Source organism: Eretmochelys imbricata, chromosome 3 (genome assembly GCF_965152235.1).
Source record: "Eretmochelys imbricata isolate rEreImb1 chromosome 3, rEreImb1.hap1, whole genome shotgun sequence".
Classification (NCBI taxonomy): Eukaryota; Metazoa; Chordata; order Testudines; family Cheloniidae; genus Eretmochelys; species Eretmochelys imbricata.
In genome coordinates this window covers 24,501,362-24,521,379 of record NC_135574.1, presented here as the reverse complement: position 1 = coordinate 24,521,379, position 20,018 = coordinate 24,501,362, and positions in this window count along the sequence as shown.

The following is a 20,018-nucleotide window of genomic DNA, read 5'->3' as shown; positions in this document are numbered from 1 at the left end:
CTTGCTTAAAACTCTTCTCTAGTGTGATGCCTAAAAAACCTCTAAAATGGTCAGACATCTGGTTTCCAATGAGTAGTGCTTTTCACAGTTAGCATTACGGTATTTCCTTTTGCTCCCTTTGTCTGTTTGTTGTATCCACCTGTAGTCTACAGTCTTACACAATGGATTTATGAATGCTCAATTTAATGCATTGTGAACAGTCAGTGGGACTATTCACGCTATGTAAAGTTAATCAAGCCTGTGAATCTTTGCAGGATCAAGGCCATAGATGATAAAACCTTCAGGGCAGGGATTGTCTCTTTGTTACATGTCTGTACACTGCCTAGCACAAAGGGGCCCTGGCCGCTAGGTGCTTGTGCAATACAATTTTTTAATGTTAATATTAATAACAATATAAAGAAGGGGGTCAGTCACCTGTTTATCACATTAAATGAAGGAACATGGCTAGCTAAACTAAAAATAGTCAGCTAACATCCATTTTCTTATAAAAAGTTTGAAATTGTTGTGGAAATAAACGGTCAGTTACAATGCACTCTCTACAAGCAATAAAACAGCCCAGTATGTGTGTAAAGGGTGTGTAGATGGCACTTTTGTGAAAGCAATGTATTGCCCCGATATTTTTTTCTTTAACCTCTGAAAGAATTCAGGGACAAAACAGACTATATTCCCCATCCATTTTAATGTTCAGTGATGGACAACTGTGTGTAGTATTTGATCATTTCTTTGAGATGAAAGAAAAATTGAGTGTACAGAAAGTCTGAAAAGGTGATGTTCAAAACCAAAAAACCCTCTTTTACGTTAATCCTTGTCTTCCCTGTTTCTTTTCCTCTGCCCCCTCTCTAGGTATGCTCCTCAGTACCCTCCCTTTTTTGCTCCTTTCCACTCTTTCCCCGTGCACTTACCTGCTCCCTCCTCCTAAATTTTTGCTCTTCCCCATACATTTTTGCACCACTCTCTGTTGTGATTTTTGTCCCCTGCGTTTGTCCTCCTCGTTTTTGTTGGTCTTTCCATGATTGCCCCTCTCTTCTCGCTCCCCAGTGTGGTAGCCCGCCAGCTTCCCCTCCTCAATCTTTTTGCTCCTCTTTCCCCCTTTTTTTGTCCTTCCCTCTGTTTTACTGATCTCGTCACTCTGTTTTCGCTCCTCCACTCTCCCTTCCCCGTTTTATCTCCCTTTCTGAGTCGCCCCCTCCCGCCCTTTGTTCGTTTCCTCTCCCCTGTCCCCTGTCCCCTGCCCCCACACGCGGTTTTGCTCAGGGATCCGATCTCTGATGGCAGGTGAGAGCAGAAGCCAGAGCCGCGGCCTCGCTGTTGTGAATGCGCATGCTCTTATCTCTCGGCGAGCAAAATCTGACACTCCGTCGGCTCAGGGAACGGGCAGCGCGTGCGCAGGCAGCTCCATCCAGCAAGGGAAGCTTGAATTTCTCTGGGATTCCCGATCTGCAGTGCAGAGCAAAGCGGAGGATCGTGTGGAAGCAGCTGCTGGGCTCGCAGGCGCGCTCTAAAGGGGATTTAAGCCGCAGAGAGAGCGGGAGAGGCAGGGACCGATTCACCATTGATCTGAATTAAATACTTCTCTCTCTCTAAAAAATCTGCCCTTTTGAGTTTTATCCTTTGCATCAGGTGACAGCACATAACGCAAACTGTAAGTGTTCCCTTTGCTCTTGGATGATAATTTAGGGTTCATGATGGGGTTGGAATTTCTTGCACCGATGTATCTTCTGCATGGATGCGGTGACTTGCATGGTTACAGTAAAGTGCTGTTGGCTTTGCATTATTCTGCTGTTTGCTAGCAATAAAGGATGAGGGGGCGAACATCTCGTGATGGAGACAAGAGAAAGTGAATTGTGAGGTGTTTGCCTGCACGATATTTAAGGATTAGGATTACTTTTTAAAGTCCGCTAGGGGTTTGACAGTAGGGGGAGGGGGAGTATAACTACATATGATTTCTAAATCTATAAATAGAAACCTTTCCCTACATACATACATCCCTAGATGCAGATGGCGAAGTTGTTCTGTTTCTGATAGAAGTGGGGGATAAAATGAGAGGGCTGTAAAGTGTCAAACTGTCTGACATCCTGTCGGTGCAATTTCTTTTACCCCGGAAAAGTGGCATAAGTGTCTGCTAGTGAAAGTGGGTGAACAGGATAGGATGGAAATAGAAGGAGGCTTTTGTGCCATATGTTAGTACTTAAAAGCTTAAAGCAATATGGTTCTTTCTGCCTCTTTTTAGCGCTTACAAATAATCGTAACGAGCAAAGTTGTGTAACATTGTTTTACCTTTTGTTAATACTTTCTGTGCGTTGTTGTTTTTATTGACCAAAGGGAGCGAATTTGTGTCCACAACAATCTGCCTTGACCTGTTTTAAAATGAGAGACTGCCTGCTATATTGATTATGATATAAATACTAACAACATCAAAAGCAGACATTGATCGCTCGCTTAATAATTTGTGTTTGGGCATGTTTTGCTGATAGCCGGAAGCCTTTGACATTTCTAATCACTTGAAAAGCAATAGAGAAAAGGTTATTATGTTTTCCAGTGCAAACAGACCATGCGAAAATTAAGAGGAAAATCAGTCGTCCCTGCAAGGTCATCAAACCCATTGTGAAGAGCAAATTACTAGAGATCCTTGCGATTACTTTCTTGATAGACTTGGTTTGTGTGACAGATGTTTCTTTTAAGTGGTCCGTCCACCCTTTTGTGCATCTGCAAGATATTTTCAGGAATAAGCTTTGGAATAAGCGCGCTCATCTCACTTCTCTGATGTGGTAAACTGCACGGTGGATGTGCTGCGTTCCTGTTTACTTGGGAATAGGACGAGGTGAAAATGGAGGTGGGTGGAGATAACAAAAGCAATCCAAGTCATTTCCCACAGGAAGGAAGGCGTGAGAAGAAGGAGGGAGAGGAGACGAAAGGAGAATTTCATTTCCAGAGATCAAAACAAAGGAGAGGCAAGTTGAGGCAGATCGGCAGAACTCGTGTGGGAATCGAGGCGTTTTGCTCGGTGACCCAACCAGTCAAGAAAGAAGGTTTCATAGAAGCTGCTGTCGCTGACTGCTGTGTTCTGTGTTATTAAGAAATCTAGCATGTTTTATAGCTAAGGGACGGTGGACAGGTCAGTCTCTACGGGAATTTAGGCTGGATGTCTCAGCGCAGGTAGTACATACAAGGAAGAAAGGTAAGGGCAGCTAAAGTGAAGTTTAAGAATAAAACGTTTTAAAATAACGAGTTAGAGAGCTAAGAGGAAACATATACGGGGAGTGGGTGTACCTCAAACGTGGGACCTTCCCTTCTCCCCTCCTTCCATCCCTCCCAGGTATTTGGCCAACCTATAAGAGGCAGATTCCTGAAATTGCAAAGGGAGTTTGTCAGCACATGAACAATTGTGTGTGCTTAGTACAGTTGTGGTTTTTTAAATTGTGTCTCATTCTGCTCAGAAGGATAAGCTGAAATATCCAGAATAATGGGATACAGGGGACAGTTTGGTAGAAAGAAGGGGGAAGACTTTGAACACTTCTGGAGGAAACTCCACATTGCGTAACAACAGCGGTTTAGAGCGAGATCCCTCCTCCCTCAGTATCTTAAGATGCTGCTAGAAATACATGCCAGTCCTTCCCTAGCGTTTCTCCCCCCCAACTCCTTTCTACACCCACACGACCCCCCTGCACCTCTCACTAAAACCCAACAAGCCCCTCTACACCAACTTTACCTTCCCTTTATTGCCTCTGCGCATACCAGATCCTTCTGCATACCCCTCCTCCATTCTGCAGGTACCCGATCTCCCTGCAACCTCCTCTGTGCACCCACCAGACCACCCGCCTCCCTTCACCAGAACCCAGCAGCTCACTCTTCGCACCTACCAGCCTCCCCCGCCCTTTACCTCCTCTCCGCATACTGGATCACCACTGCAGCTCCTTGCGCACGTTTTCCTTGCAGCTCCCTCTTTTCTCTTACCTGATCCCCCCTGCAGTCCCCTCTCTCTATACATCGGACCCCCCCCCCCACCGCAGTAGTCCCCTCTGCACAGACTAGATCCCCGCGCCTCCCTCTTTGCACACAACAGATCCTCTTGCAACCCGTTCTCTGCATACACCAGAGCCCTCTGCAGCCTTCTCTCTGCACACACGAGACTTGGCCGGGGCCCCGCTCTGCACATACCAGATCCTCCCGCACCTTCTGGATCTGCAGGAATTAGACCCTCCGGGCCATTCTCTGCACCCTGCAGATTCCTCGCCGTTCCCTCCTCTGCCTCCTACCCCACAAACACGAGCCATTGCTCGTCTCCCGTTACCGACTGCGCTTCCCTGCTTTGTCGCTGCGCCTCACAGCCCATTGACTCATAAGCTGTTGGAGATGTGGCCCTGCGGAACGTGGTCCTGAGTGCAGGAGGCGGAGGTGCTCCATGCGCCTTTCTGTTTCCCGGCGATGCGGGGCTGGGGGCCGGTGCGTGAGGATCATGGTGGGGCGCACCCTAACATTATGTAGCTGCACTGAATCCGCGGCGGTAATTGGCACGGCGGGGGGAGGCCCTAAACCGATCCCGCTGGGGTCCTCCTCCAGGCGGGCGCTCTCCCCAGCCCCCTGCGGAGTGGGCGGATTTTTGCCTGCCGAGGGGCATCGCATGCTGAGCAGCCTGCTTCCTACTCATCAAAGTCTGTTGAAAGTCAGACCCTGGGGGGCACCTGAAAACAGCCCCAGCTGGGTATGTTTTGTGGGGTTGTGGAAAGCGATCTTCCTTTTACGGCTGCCTTCGAGCTGTCAGTCCCCCACTGCAAAAATCTTCTCCCCTCTCGAAGGTGGCCTCAAGCTCCCATCTGCTATCGAGAGATAATTTAAAGGTATTGATTTCAGAATTAATTTAGAATCTAAAGATTTTGTAGTAAGGCTATTGGAGGAATTAGGGGGATCAGGATATGCAAATTTTTTTAATGAAGAGGAAACCTTTTAGATAAGAGTATGACATTTTTAAGGGGGCCAGTGTCCAAAGAGCTACCCATTTTTAATTACAAATGAAACATGATTATTTTCAGGCTTGTGACATGGTGAGTTAGTGAAATATTGAATCAATGTATGAATGCTATGCTGTTGCAAAGATGTTCATGTAAAAGATATATTCAAAGATAGAGGCCCTTTCCTAATGATTTCAGTAGCCACAGTGGTAACATTTTATAGCAAACATTTTTGCGGATCTGAATTCTGCTCTTGTATTAAATTGCTGAGCTAGAAGAATCATCAGTGGCCATTTATACATAAGACTAAGTAGTAAAAGCAATGCATTTATTAGGCAGAATACACAACAAAATCTAGACAAACCAGAGCAACAGAAAGGTGTGAAAACAACCTTGATCTTCGTAAAATTTATTCTTATCAGCCCCTTCAAAATATATTGTTTACACAGCCGTTTGTTTCTATGGCAAGCTCTCAGATGTATACAGCTATTCATACTATGGCTTCTTTGACAGTATGTGTTTGTAAAGAATACAGTTTAGCAATATCAGTTCCATTGAAAAGCCTTCTGCATTATCCATTTTAAGTTTTGGGGACTGAGTTAATTCATACTTTTATTACTTTTCTCCTTCCATTCACAGCTCTCTCAATAAATAAATAAATTTATAAAGTAGTCTGAGTTGCTGTCACTGTTAAGAAAAAAAATTAAAAATGTCTTTAATTTTCATTATACAATACTCACCTTTTAAAAAAGGCGTGCTCCTGCTCCCATTGAATTCAATGGGAGTTCTGCTATAGACTTCAGCAGGAGCAGGACTGTGAATATAATTCTTGTTTTGAATGGTCTTAGCTTTTAAACATATACAGCTGTATGCCTTGACATATAACTACACCTGTCATTTTTTACCTTTGTTTTTTAGAAGTAGTCTGTGTATGTGTGTGTCTGGGGGGAAGGGAGTACTGAGGTAAACCAAGTAGATTTTGGCTGCTTGGATTTTGTTTGTGCAGATGTAAGTCAGTATACATAGATCCCACATATGCGTCAAAAATATATTTAATGAATGGAATAGCTAATCATAGAATAAACATCAAAATGTCTTCACACTTTACTAGTACGTTGCTTATAAATCTATTAAGATGTTCTCTAGTTTGATAAGCAGATTCAAAGCCTGGGACTGTGGTAATTTGTCATGGTACTTAGCCTTTTCGGTGTTTAGTTTGTCACAGTGTTACATAACCGTAGTACTGTAAAAGCAAATGTCAGAAACGTTTTCATTCCCTCTCCCCACCCCCAATCTGTTTGTGTAAATCTATGAAGAAAAAAAGGCACAACTTGACATCTTCCTGTTTATATAATACAAACAAGATGTCAAATCTTGCCCTGGCCAGAGCTGCAAGACAAGTTGCCTAGGTGGATGGGTACAGTGTAAGAAAGACAGTAGCCGATGAGTTTGCTGCTGTTGGAATCCTGGTGGCCAGGGTAGAATTCCTATGGATAGGCATGATAGGGGAATCACCACAGGGCTCACTTTGGTTGCTGAAATGAGTTGGAAGTGCCCCAGGATACAACATCCTGCATCTGTAGCATATATACTAGCTGGCTGTAGGACTATATGTGCCTTCTAGCTAGCAGACCATATCCTCTTGAGGGCCTGGTGTGTAGTCTGCATCACCTGTAGCCGTGACACCACACCTTTCTCCCTTTTGCTTTCTTAAGTGCTTTGGAGTGATACTTCCCTGCAGCTTGTTCTCTATAACAGCTTCACCCCCAGTATAGCAGTGAGCAGGACCTAGATCTAAGTCCATATGCTCCCTATGTGCAGAAATTTTGCTTCCTTATCATTTTAGGTAAGTAAACCTAAATAAATTAAATTTTAGAACTTTCATAGAGAAAATTCCTGGCCAATAACGTTATTGTTTTTTTTTAAACACATTGTCTTCGAATTTTCCGCTTATTCATTTTTGTATCTTATTATTTCAGATCTTCCAGCTCCATTCATCAAATTTTCACTTGTTTATTTTTTTATTTTGGGATTCTAATTTTGTTATATTTTGTATCCCTGATTGAAATCAAATCATTTATACAAAGAGAGGTAGAAAGATAGTTATAGATACAATATGCAGTGTGTACATTTATCTTTTTCTCACATTCATAATAATGGACCCAATTCTGTATGCCTTAAGCAGTTGAAACTCCCTTTGATTTTAACAGGTGTTTTGGCTGTGCAAAGAATGCAAGATCAGCCTATAACCATGATTAAAATAACAACATACATTACATTTGATTTAATTATGGAAGCGGGGCAATTAGAAATTAGATTTAATGGGTAAGCTTGTTTTAAACATAATTAGAATTGTAAATACCGGTATCTGTCACATATCATGAAATGTTGCAACCCTCTTCTTTCCATTTTGTCCTGTCTCTTGCCTATGGTGTTTTAAAACAGCTTGAGTATGGTTTTTAAACTCACTTTTTATACTTCATTGTTTTGTCAGTGTGGACTGGACTAAATGTCTACTCTCCCCTTCCTTTTTAGAGCTGTCTTAAAGGAATCCTATTGCAGAGGTCTTGCATCATGGTGACTTTTACTCTGCCTAGTTCTTCAATTTAGCCTACGGTTGTTAGAGAACAGGGTGATCCCTCTGCAGAGCTCCTAATCCCAATCGTCACTGACTGAAATTTAGTCCTGCAGTTTGTTATGGTGCCATCAGATTATTGCATCTGCACCTTTCACATGTGTGTCTGTTACTCCTGCATTTGTGTCTCACATGACTTCACATTCTGTTTATTTCTTTGCCCTCTTTCCACTGTAGCTTTGTTCCTTCCCTTCCAGATTTTGCATGCATTAGTCCTATTTGCTTCTTCATATTCGCTCTCTCCTGTGCTCTTCACTGTTTATTTTCCCTCATTAAACTGAAAATACATGCCCTGTGCTGTAACTTCTGCACATGGCATTAGCCCAGGAGTACTGGGTAGAGCAGCAGCATAGTGAAAAGAAATTGTAAGCTAGAGAAATGCTGTGTACAGGAACAGCTGCAAAGATGACGTTTTGGGTAGGATGCTACCACTGGCAAGGCATGGGAAAACACTCATGTTGCCATCTTAGTTCAAACTCCTGAGCTCATTCATGTAGAAAGGTGCTTATTATCTTTTGAAATTTCAGAGTGCCAAGAATGTCAGAGTCTGAGAAAAAATGGGTGCAATGCCCTTTAAACAGAATGAAACATATGGGAGCAAGAACATGGCTGTCACCAACTGCTGAAATAATTGTTCTTGTTTATGGAATCCAAATTCTCCAGACAGTGCTCCATATCCATATGATTAGTATTGCTGTTTGATACATGTTAATAATTATTATTTTAAAACTTTACAGCAAAGACAATCCTGAGGACATTTCAATCTATTCCATATCAATATGGTCCATGGGATAATAATAGAAATGTGAGAAGTGAGGCAAATTGTCAGTGGTGATCTCATAGCTGGAAGACTTAGCAAAATAAATGGTGTTTAAGGAGGGAGTTGGAGGAGAGGAGAGGTGTTTTGCTCACTGGGAAGTGGAAAGTTGTGGCAAGGGTAGGAGTGATATGATGTTCTTTTGCACTGAAACTTTTAAATTAACACACATTTAAAAATAAGCATATAAAGATATCCAGCAGTCTTTCTAGTGGTTACTTTTCTGAGGAGGCTAGGGAACAGATTATTCTAGCTAAAATAAGAAATTCAGAATTGACCTCAAGTAAATAATTTTCACATAAGTAATTAGAAATAAATAAGTCTATTGTGCTAAAAATAATACTGTCTCAAATTCTGGCGCCAGAAACATAGTAGACAATTATATCTTGGTGTCTGAATATATTTGACCATCAATTAAACAATTCTGCCCACAACAGACCCCACGTAAGTAACTTTTTGGAACCAAGCCTGTATAGAACAAACAGAAGAATTTGGGCTAAGTTAGCCAAGTTCAGGTATTTGCAGGAACAAGACTTTGTTACACTTTAGCTGATGTAATTTATTGAGATAATGGTAGCTGAATAATTTCCTTCAAGAAAAAAATGCATTTTAAAACACCTAGCTCTTCTGAAAGCTGTTTCTGTGATTAGAGTTAGTGCTACTGTGATTTTTTAATGGATGATTAATTCAAAACAATATCAGTGTTTTCACAGAAATCCATTATAAGGTTCAATAAATACCATGGGATCCTATGAAAGATTCACTTTCATGCTCCCCTTCTGTTCACAATGAACTCGGTGGGAGTTTTCCCATTTATTTTAATGGGAGCAGGATTGTATTTCATGTGTACATGTCATTCCCATTTAGTTAGTGGGGGTTGTGGTTTCTTGTGGCAAAAAGCCTGTATCACAGTGAATTACAGTATGTGGTTTGTTAGTAGATCCTACACCTTATTTGACACCTTGGATTATCTAATTATAGCTGTTCTCTTATTTGTCAGACAGTTGTAGTTAGAAATATCTTTCCTTTCCCCTCCACCCCAACACTCACAAAACCAAAAAAAGGTTGTACATTTTCCCTTTACATAAATTTAGTGTTTTTCAAAGATATCTGATAGGTAGCCCTAGAAACTGAAGTCCTCTATACACCCCAAAAGCCACAGTGAGATATAGGCAGTGGCATTGCAAAGCTCCCATAATGCCCCAGCAACATGCTTCCACACTGGCAGGAATAAGTGGTAGGCATTAGAGAGGAGTAGAGGCCTTGTCTACACTAGAGAGTTTTGTCGACAAAAGTCAGCTTTCATTGACAAATCAGTGGAGATGTACACACTGCAGTGTGCTTTTTGCTGACAAAACTCCCTTGCTTTGCCGACAAAATAAAGCCACCTCAATGAGAGCCATACAGTTTTTTGCGGCAAAGTTATATCGACAAAGCATTAGTGTAGACACTGCGCTTGGTTATGTCGCTTTACATGGCCTCCAGAAGGTGTCCCACAGTGCCCATCCTGACTGCTGTGGTCAGTAGTTCGAACTCTGCTGCCCTGCATCCAGGTACACAGACTTCTGCCCCTCCTCCTTTAAAGGCCTGGGAATTTTTGAAATTCCACTTCCTGTTTGCTTGGCGTGGACAGCTCACGTTGCGTCTTCCCAGCTGACCATGGCAGCTCAATGAAGGAAACGCTCTCCTGCTTGGAGTACAGCTGAGTTGTTGGAGCTGCTGATATGGTAGGGAGAGGAGGCTGTGCAATCCCAGCTCCACTCCAGCTGTAGGAACTTCTATACCTACGATGGGATTTCTTGTGGTATGTTGGATAAGGGCTACGAATGGGACACACATCAGTGCCAAGTGGAGATAAAGGAGTTGAGGCAGGTGTACCAGAAGGCAGGGAGTCAAACCATCATTCTGGTGCTGGCCGAAGATTCTGCCGCTTCTATTAAGAGCTGGATACCCTCCTTGGCGGCGACCCCACCTCCACCGCCAAGAGTCCAGTGGATACTTTGGCAGGGCTGGAGACAGCAGTCTGCGGACTCAACTTAGAAAACGAAGTTGTGGACAAGGTGGTTGAGTTGGAAAATGAAGTGGATCACACAGCAGGGTCTTCCAGATATGTGGCGTGTCAGCATTTTTTCCCTCTCCGGAGCGGTCTAGCTGGTCCCAGCAGTCTATCTCTGGTGCACATGATGCGGGAGAGGCGAGCTTTGGTAAGTGATCTTTTTGAGTTGATGCTGCTCGGTTATATGAACTGTTCTTTGCTTTGTATATTCTAGAAGTGGGTGAAGGGATAAAAATGTACAAGACTAGCTGTGTTAGCCTGTGCTTCACATTCCACTGTGCAGCTAAGCGGTACAGCGGAACAGCATGTTAATGCACACCAAGGTTTCATGGGAATCCTCCAGAGAGATATCTAAGAAACTTTCCTGGACATACTCGCGAATCCTCTGCCGAAGGTTCCTTGGCTTTGTTCCTTCACTCGTTTTAGGGAACTTTCCTGCACCAATCGGCAATCGCTTGTGCTGGGACCAAAGCAGCACACAGGTGAGCAGCATAGGGAGCAGGTCTGAAGCTGCACGCGTGAAGGAGATGCACCCTTGCATCCTTGCTTACCTTCAGGAAAGAGACCTTCAATGACCCCTGCCTGTGCGAAAGGGTGGCAGAATTTACAATATTGTCCCTAGTCACTGCAGTGATCCCCTTAAAAAAACACCAAGTTTCTTTGCCCCATCTTGACCCCACCTCCCTCCCATGGACTCACCATGTTTAGGGCTTTCGCCAAGCTGTGTGCTTGCCAAAGGACAAGGAGAAGCTGATTCATATTTTTAAAAAGGTGCATTTTACTATAATGATTTGATGCTGTGTGTGCACTAACAATCATGCTTCTGTTTATTGTTTCTTGTGTTTCTGCAGATGTGGTGTTCAGGGGAACCTCCAATACATGGGCGGAGCACCTCTGCCAGATAAGGAAGCAACCAAGGAGGAGCAAGGAGTGCATGTTTTGAGAGGTGCTGCAAGCATCAGAGGCTGAAAAACAAGAACGCAGGGCATAGAGAGAGACTTCAAAAGAAAATGATTAAATAGACAGGCACAACAGAAAGGAGAGCCAGTAGCGAATTTTAATGGTCCAGGAGCAGATGATAAAAGTGATGGAGAAGCAAATGGAGATGTTGAAGTCCCTAATCACACTACAGGCAGAATTCATGCATGCTCAGCCCCCCTGCAGCCAATAGGGAACTACTTTCCATGATCTCCGCAAACTCCTCCCACATATTCCTTGCAACTTCCCTGCCTATCTTGGTACCCTGTTCACTCCACCCCATTGGACAGCTTCCAAAATAATAGCTGGAGTTACACACAACTATAGAGCCTACACTGCCCTTCATTGTTATCTCCTTTCCCACCAAGCCTTTTGTGAGTGTTGTTAATTGGTATTTAATAAAAACATACTCTCTTAAAGATAACCAGTCTTTGTCTCCTACATATGGTCATTGCTGCTGGAATGGGTACACAGTGGCAATTTGATCATTTGTTGAGTACATATCATGGTCAGGAATCATCAAAATTTTCATGCAAGATGGCAAGTTAAAGCATGGCAGAGTGCTATATAGAAAGACACCTTACTGGAGCTCATTGTCAAAATGGTGCCTCAAAGCCTCCCTGATTCGAATAGCTCCCTCCCCCCCCACATTGTGCCCCTCTAATAGCCCTGGTATCTGGTTGCTCAAAATCGGCTGCCAGGAGATCTGCCTCCATGCTCCACCCTGGAGGAAACCTTTCAACCTTAACCTCACAAATATTATGGAATGCACAGTAGGCTGCTATGACCATGGGAATATTTTCCTCATTTAGGTCTAGCCTGCCATAAAGGCAGTGCCAATGAGCTTTTAATCTGCCAAAGACACATTCTACAGTCATTCTGCACCTGCTCAGCCTATTGTTGAAGCGCTCCTTGCTGCAGTCCAGATTTCCTGTGTAAGGTTTCATGAGTCATGGGAGTAAGGGGTCAGCTGGGTCTCCCAGGATCACTGTGGGCATTTCAGTATCCCCCATTGGAATCTTCTGGTCTGGAAAAAAAGTCCCTGCTTGCAACTTTCAGTGCAGGCCAGTGTTCCCAAAGATACATGCATCATGCACCTTTCCAGACCACCATGCACTGATGTTAGTGAAGTGGCCATGGTCATCCACAAGCACCTGCAATACCATATAGAAGTACCCCTTTGTATTGATGTACTCCATCACAGGATGGTCTGGAGCCAAAATTGGGATATGTGTGCCATCTGTTGCTCCACTGAAGTTAGGGAATCCTATTGCCGCAAAGCCATCCACTATTTCATGCACATTGCCAAGAGTCACAGTCCTTCATAGCAGGATGTGATTAATGGCCCTGCACACTTGGGTTAACGCAGCCCCAATGGTGGACTTCCTGACTACAAACTGATTCACAACTGTCTGGTAGCAGTCTGGAGTTGCCAACTTTCACACTGTGATCGCCACATGCTTCTCCACTGAGAGGGCAGCTCTCATTTTTGTGCCCTTGCACCACAGTGCTGGGGCAAGCACCGTATACAGTTCCAGGAAGGTGGCTTTCTGCATCTGAAAGTTCTGCAGCCACTACTTATCATCCCAGACTTGCATAACGATACGATCCCACCCCTCAGTGCTTGTTTCCCGAGTCCAAAAGCCATGATCTGCCATGTGCAGCTGCCGAATGCCAAAAGTAATCTGGTGTTGTTTCTTTCCATGGCACACGGCAGGTCAGGCACCTCTGATTCCTGTTCAGATTGGGTGCTCATGATATACTGAATGACCAGCTGCGATGTGTTCATAACAGTGACCACAATAGGAGAGAGCAGTGCAGGATCCATCCTTTCATACAGAGATGGCTGGCGCACAGTAAGCGGGGCCATTGAAAAATGCCACAAAACTGTCAGAGACCCATGGAATGATGGGATGGAAAAAACTGCATTATGGGACATTGAGCCCACACCCATCAAGTGCTGTGATGCATTCTGCCTTCCCACAACTCCTAGCTGCTGAAGGTGGTGGATAGCACAGTGGGATAGCTACTGGCAGTGCACTGGTCTCTCTGTCAGTGCTATCTGCTGACAGAAGGAGTGTTGTGTGAACATGCACAAGTGATGTAATTATACTAGTTTTTGATCATCGGTGTAACTTGCGTTGACAAAACTCTGGAGTGTAGTCAAGGCCAGAGTCTCTCTGACTATTTAGTGTAGGCTCTGTTTGCATTAGATAAATCAGTCAGTCCAATATTAATTAATGGAATTAACTTGATTGTTTTAACTGTGAGGGAGTGTATCTACTCTGCTGCATTGGTTTAAGCTGACATGCAGTTGTTCTTTTAAACTGCCAGTAAGGATGTCAGCTGTAATGGTGATTTTAGTAATTTTTAGACTAGTTTATATAGGGGCCCTACTCATCCTTTTGATGATAATGGCTTTCGATCATTGCTGACTTTATGTAGTGACCTAGAGAGAAAAGGTTTTTGAGTCATAAGATTGTTACAGTTAGAATGGACCAATATGATCATTTACTCTGACCAGCTACATTACACAGGCCATAGAATTTCACTCAGCGATTCCTATATCTAGCCCAATAACTTTTGGTTGAATTAGAGCATATATTTTAGAAAAAAAAATCCAGTCTCGATTTTAAAGACTCCAGATGATAGAGAATTACCACATCCCTTAGCAATCTGTGCCAATGTTTAATTACCCTCACTGTTCAACATTTATATCTCATTTCCAGGTTCTATATTCCATTACCAGTCCTTGAGCTAGCCATTCCCCAAAGTAATTTTTTTTAAATTAAACTTAACCACGCCACTTATTAAACACAGACTTTGTAAAGCATCTATAACTTGATTTCAATATTTTAAGAAGTAATTACACTTATGATAGTGCATTACTGGAAATGAATAATTTAATAAAGGATCAGTTCCACATACTTAATAAAAATATTTTTAATCCAGAAGAAAAGTTAAATCATTCCATATTAAATGGTACTAAATACAATTTAAAGGATATCTTCTTTGTGGACCTTGAGAATATCTATGTATTTAATCCAGAAGAGAGTAATTTAAAATTAGAACATCTTGTTTATAAAAGTTGATAGTTCAGAACACAAGACGTATATTTATATTCTTTTTATTGGTATAGTTTAGATGGAATATAAAGCTACTGAAAGGCTTATAAACAATGAAAGAAGAGATACTGTTTAACATAGGAGGCTTTTAGGGATTATTCCACATGGTTTTTGATGGAATGATGCAAATATGTAAAAGGATACTAGTTTGTTCATGATGTAATTGGAGGAATTAATAAAATATAACATTAGTCCATCTCAAATCTGCGTGGCTAGTCACTAGAATTAATAGCTACTAAATATCCAATGTGGCTAACATTGCCCAAAAATTATTCTTTAGGAGGATTACTAACTAACCAGCACATATCTGATTGGATAATGTTGTTTCATTACAGCAGAACATATGCTGTATATTGGTAAGTGGTACCAAAAATTAATTTTATATGCATATTATTCAAATTATATACATGAGTAGAGACATTAAGGAACTCTGTGGAGCTTTTTTCCCCTCTCTTGGAAAAGACTTCTATAAGCTTTTGATACTGTTTCGCATGACCTTCTCATAAACAAACTAGGGAAATGCAACCTAGATGGAGCTACTATGAGGTGGGTGCATAGCTGTTTGGAAAACCGTTCCCAGAGAGTAATCATCAGTGGTTCACAGTCATGCTGGAAAGGCATAATGAGTGGGGTTCTGCAGGGAGCAGTTCTGGGTCCGCTTCAGCTCAATATCTTCATCAGGGAGTTAGATAATGGCATAGAGAGTACACTTATAAAGTTTGCGGATGATACCAAGCTGGGAGGAATTGCAAGTGCTTTGGAGGATAGAATTATAATTCAAAATGATCTGGACAAACTGGAAAAATGGTCTGAAGTAAATTGGGTGAAATTCAATAAGGACAAATGCAAAGTACTCCACTTAAGAAAAAACAATCAGTTGCACACATACAAAATGGGAAATGACTGCCTAGGAAGGAGTCCTGCGGAAAAGGATCTGGGGGTCATAGTGGACCGCAAGCTAAATGTGAGTCAACAGTGTAACACTGTTGCAAAAAAAGCGAACATCATTCTGAGATGTATTGGCAGAGTATTTGTAAGCAAGACATGAGAAGTAATTCTTCTGCTGTACTCCATGTTGATTAAGCGTCAACTGGAGTATTGTGTCCAGTTCTGGGTGCCACATTTCAGGAAAGATGCAGACAAACTGGAGAAAGTCCAGAGAAGAGCAACAAAAATGATTAAAGGTCTAGAAAACATGACTTATGAGGGAAGATTGAAAAAATTGGGTTTGTTTAGTCTGGAAAAGAGAAGACTGAGAGGGGACATGATAACAGTTTTTAAGTACATAAAAGGTTGTTACACAGAAGAGGGAGAAAAATTGTTCTTCTTAGCCTCTGAGGATAGGACAGGAAGCAATGGCCTTAAATTGCAGCAAGAGAAGTTTAGGTTGGTCTAAACTGCATAGGGAGGTTGAGGAATCTCTATCATTGGAGATTTTTAAGAGCAGGTTAGACAAACACTTGTCAAAGATGGTCTAGATAATACTTATTAGTCAGGGGACTGGACTAGATGACCGTTTGAGGTCCCTTCCAGTCCTGTGATTCTAACTCTAAATTAAATGCGAAACCATGGATGCTTGGAACTAGAATCTAGTTTGAGAATTAAAATTTAAGGTGATATAGTTGATTTTTACAAGGAGGTCAAAAGGGATAAAATTTATTGTAAATATTTTTGTTCATTTGTAACAAAATGTTTTAGACAGACAGGGCCAAATTGTCAAATGCACATTAACTAAATTGCACATACACTTTGGCATCTGTCTGGATGGATCAGGATCCTTGGGCATGATCCAATGGCTGTTGACTTCAATGGGCTTGGGATCAGGCCCGTAGCATGCGTGCACATTGAGTGTGTGAAAAAGTGTGCATGTAGTTTACCACACACTTTTGGCCCTTGGAGTCTGTATGTCTTGTCTATTTTTGATCTTTAAAAAAAGTTTATCTCATGGATTCTTAACCGGGGGATCAGTTGTCAAAGGGTCACAACCACCCTCTTTCCCATATTACTGAATGGAAAGTGCATCCCTGCTAGATCCCAGCTAGATGAGAAGGTGGTCCCAATATAGAAAAGATGGAAAACCACTGACATGTCTTATTTTGTCTATCTAGGGTATTTCTAATGTGCCTATTGTATCAGTGTCATATCCAAGTGCCCAAAGAAGTAGACGATAATAGTAGACTATTTTCCTCCTCAGATATTTGAGTGGATCATCACGTACCTGTATTTTTTTACATTAAAGCTTACAAGAAGAGCATCCACATATGTGGGGGTGTGCTCTGAGTACATGAGACAAGCACTGGGCTAGTTATTTAGCGTAAAGCTTTTTCTTATTTTTTTAAACTGATTTTGGGGGCCAGGAACTGTGTCTTCTTCTGTGAGGGGCCAATACCTCGCACATGACAATTGCTACTGGAATGCATACATATTAAATACATACATACACAAATTCCACATGGGTAAGAGAGTAACATTACTCATTCAAGATTCTCACATAGTTACACTGAGATCTAACTTGGAATTTTCAGGATTGCCTCTGCCTCATCTCATCCCCTCTTGATCTGTACATTCTTCTGCATCTCCTCTCTTAATTGTTCCTTTTCTTTCCTCCCTGTCTCAACTATATGCCTTAAGATTACAATCTTTTTGGATTGTCTGTTTATATGTTCTGTAAAGTACTACGATAGGTACATTTACGTGCTATGTAAATATTCATATATAACATGATGATATATAATCACAGTTAATAATAGTATGAAAATAAAAAATATATCCAAGGATTCCATGGAATTATATTAGGACAATTCATATTTGGGAGCAGGGACTGAATCCAGCTTCTGTATAACTAAAATATATTTGAAGAGCAGGTTTCTGTTGTTGTTGTTGTTGTTGGGTTTTTTTTTTTTTACAAATTGTTCTGTATACTGCTGTTGTCTTCAGAAGGGCTGCTCCTGAACCAGAGTACAATGTCAGAAGTTCAGGTACTACTGCCTTCTGTCTAGCTACTCCAGTGGTTCTCAAACTGTTGTACTGGAGACCCCTTTCACATAGCAAGCCTCTGAGTGCGACCCCGGCTATCAATTACAAACACTTTTTAGTATATTTAACACTATTATAAATGCTGGAGGCAAAGTGGGGTTTGGGGTGGAGGCTGACAGCTCGCAACCCCCCATGTAATGACCTTGCGACCCCCTGAGGGTCCCGACTCCCAGTGTGAGAACCAATGATCTAATATATCTATACATAGTTCAGTGGGCCCCTGCTGATATTGAGGTACATTCAAAAGCTCTGCTCCTGCAATTTGATGTGCATGGCCAAGTCTTGCACTTGTGTGAAGTCGAAATAACTCTTGTGGAGCTCCACATGAATGCAAGAGTCTGCAGGTATAGAGCTGATGGCAGGATTAGAGCCTGGATTCCCATTGACTTCTGCTGGCTTTCAAGTACAGAACAGTGGCATGGTATGAAGAGGAAAATAAAAGGTTTAAAATGCTATAATGACCTAGCACAACATATTATCTATTTCTTTTCATTGTATTAGGATCAAGTGTCTGCTTGTCGGCATGTATCTACCTCTCAATACCATAGTGTTTACATTGTTAGTTAGGTAATAAAATGCAGTAATGTATGTTCTTTGGTCACAAAGCACATCCTGCTCTCTTTGAACAAGAATAAACCAAGATCTGTTTGTAAGTTAACTGAAATTATTTATGAGCTATGTTACTTTAGATTAATAGAACCTTTAAATGTTTTTTCACTGAATTTAAAATATTTACAGTATATAACTACAAGCAATTGAGAAGCAGTAGCCTTACACAGTGCTGAATTTCTGCAGGGTATACTAGAAATTCCTGTTAAATAAGTAATATATATGAATATATATAAATATATATTTGACTGTCAAACACCCCATTACATTTTTGGTTTATTCTTTTAATTTTGGGAAGAGGGGAGACGTATATAGGGTAAAATTAAAATCAACAGTAGAAGCAGTTTTACCTCAATCTTTTTTGATTATGTGAAAGCCTGAAAACACCCTTTTATGGTTTTGAAAACTGGGGTGGTGCTGATGAGTTTCAATGGGGCTTGTACTCCTTAAGTCATGTAAATGATTTTGAAAATTCCACTTCATGCCTTTAAACCGCCAGGTGTTGAAAACAGGGTCCTGTTACTTGTTTGACACATTTCACCTCTTGTACAGTTGTACATATACTAACAGCAATATATATAAATAATTAACAATAACAATGCATTAATGTCATCTTTTCTACAGAGATAAGAGAAGGTTCATGAAACTTTCAGAATAGCTTTATAAAGATAGGTCAGAGCAACAGCTAGGGATTGTAATAGCCACAATACAATATCCAGTAAATCCCCACAGTCTAATATTTAAGCATAGATATTACTCACCAGGGCTTGAACTAAGCCTGTCTCGTTAATGTCTGAAGTTTCATGAAAAAATTAACATACTTCTGCATACTCTGTCCTCCTTCCCAGTTTATGAATTTATTTGTTTATTTGGTTCAGCTAATTCGAAAGCAGCAGTTAATAACAGTCTTATCTTTTTATGTAGTTTTTCCACTAAGGCAGTGGTTTTCAACCTTTTTTCATTTGCAGACCTGTAAAACATTTTGAAGAGAGGTGCAGACCTCTTTGGAAATCCTAGACATAGTCTGCGGATGCCCAGAGGTCCGTGGACCACAGATTGGAAACCCCTGTTCTATGGTAACAACAGTCTTTCACGGACTCCCTAGACATAGCCTGCGGACCTCCAGGGATCCACAGACCACAGGTTGAAAACCACTGCATTAAGGCATTCAGAATATCCCCATGAGATATAGCACCTGTAGAAGTAGGCAGGTTTTCTTTCCTGTTGGGCAAACAAAATTGATGGTATCTCTTTTGTTTCTGTACATCTTGGTCTCCATTTAAAAATATCCTGCTGCCTTCCCGAGTCTCAATATCTAACCAAATTAGTAAGAGATTAAGCAAAATTTGTGTTATGTATTCAGTACTGTATCTGTAGCAATAGTATGTATACACATACCAAAAGCAAAATACAAGATCGTTGTTTTTACCGGCATTCATACTGAAGACACAACTAGTACAATGAAATAAAAGGAACACAATAGTGGGCAATGGAGTTGCATGGGTTTGTTAACACACCCAGGCATAGCAGCTATAGCTGGATTCTAGGAGCAAGTGGAAGGAAGGAGTGAAATTGCTTGATGTCAATGATTAAGAAATTGGTCCTAGTAGAGATGGGCCTGAGCTGCAGATTTCAGATCCATATTTGAGTTTTTCCTATAAGGAGCAGACACTTGGGTAGTAGGAAGTGGTGTAATCAGAAATCATGTCAGTGATGTAGACAAGATCAGAGTTGTGAGAACTTTAAAGCTGCAGAGTGGATGCTTAAAATGACTGTGTAAGAAGAGGGGGAGCCAGTGTAGAGAATAAGAAAG